Here is a 1,287-nt window from a genome sequence, read left to right as displayed (position 1 = left end):
ATAATTCATTCACTTTGCGCACAAAGCGCAGTGGAAATCACCCAGGGGAACGAAACGCCAGACAGCAAAGGAGCGGGGGGGAAACAACCCAGTTACAGTCCACACAAGATTTAAAATGTTTTTATTATTGTTTTTTGATTTAAATTTTATTCTCATGTTTACTCTATTAAATATGTGAGTGCTTTAATCCGTAAGGTTTGCTCTTGCTCGGTTTAGGGCGCTGGTTTGTCTGCAATTATGGACAACAGTTGAGATGAGGAGGAAAAAAAAAAAGAATCGGGTGATTCTTAGATAAAAAAAAATGTTTTGTTTTGTGAGGTTTTCCTTCTCTGTGCTTTCGTACGGCACTGAGCAACCCGAGCGCTGCGCGGCAGCACTGCACCTCGGTGCGCCCTGGACCCCCGGTCGCCCTCCTCCCCTCCCCTCCCGTCTCCCTCCACGTCCCTCCTCATCCACCCCCACGCTCTCTGCTCAGCTCCAGCCTTACACACGTCGCTGTTGAGCACTGTGACTCCCCTCCTCCCCACACCTCTCCTCCTCCTCCTCCTCCGCAGCAGCAGCAGCACCGCCACCCTCCCCTCACACCACTGCCTGCCACCGTTTCTGCGATCCAGCGCTCTCTCTCGCCGGCTCCGCCGCTCCTTTCCTCACTGGTCGTCCCTCTCTGTGAGCGATCGTGCCATTGATACCCACTTTACAGCGTGTCTGTGGTGGAAAGTCACCCTCTCTCTCTCTCTTTCTAAGTCCCTTACTCTCCCCTCGTCCTACTCTCCGGTTGCGCTGTGGCAAACTAACAAACCAGAGGAGGTGTTAACTACTTCTTTTTTCTTTTTCTTTTTTTTTTCTTTTTTTCTGTCTCTTTTCCCTCCACCCCACCTCTCCAAAAAAACGCGTCTCAACGTTATCTCTCGGTTGCGGCTGCGTGTTCGTCCAGAAAGGGCCGGTGCCGCTCCGATGATACTCCCAACTCCGCAGAAAAGTTTTCGGTTTGTTTAGAGGATAATAAAAAAAAAGAAGAAGAAGAAGTGGGGAAGAAGAAAACACCGGAAACGAAGCAGCCGTCTTCAGTAGAAGCGGATTCTCGCCACGGAGAGGTGAGTAACTCCTGTCTGTTTGTTGTTGTTGTTTGGTTTTGAAGCGCAAAACACGTTCCGCTTTCACTCCTTTCCGTCGCGCCCGCCGCGTCTTTCTGATTTCCTTGGAAGCGTTTCGAACTTTCTCCGCAAAAGAATAAAAAGTATGGCAAAAAAAAGTATACATTTATATATATATATATATATATATATA

At 48.6% G+C, this 1,287-nt stretch overlaps 1 protein-coding gene across 4 annotated transcripts in view; it reads left to right on the top strand.

The window, feature by feature from the left end:
• Positions 1-530: 530 nt before the first annotated feature.
• rnf220a (ring finger protein 220a) overlaps positions 531-1,287 on the top strand; it is a 183,237-nt gene continuing 182,480 nt past the window's right edge. The window contains exon 1 of one of the 4 annotated variants that reach the window (XM_016671787.1): positions 531-1,094. The gene's annotated coding sequence lies outside the window, so the exon portion shown is untranslated. The remainder of the gene's footprint in view (positions 1,095-1,287) is intronic. The other 3 variants (XM_016671785.1, XM_016671788.1, XM_007552616.2) reach the window with 3 other exon arrangements.

Source organism: Poecilia formosa, unplaced genomic scaffold (genome assembly GCF_000485575.1).
Source record: "Poecilia formosa unplaced genomic scaffold, Poecilia_formosa-5.1.2 Scaffold51, whole genome shotgun sequence".
NCBI lineage: Eukaryota > Metazoa > Chordata > Actinopteri > Cyprinodontiformes > Poeciliidae > Poecilia > Poecilia formosa.
This window is presented reverse-complemented; position numbering and strand designations above follow the sequence as displayed.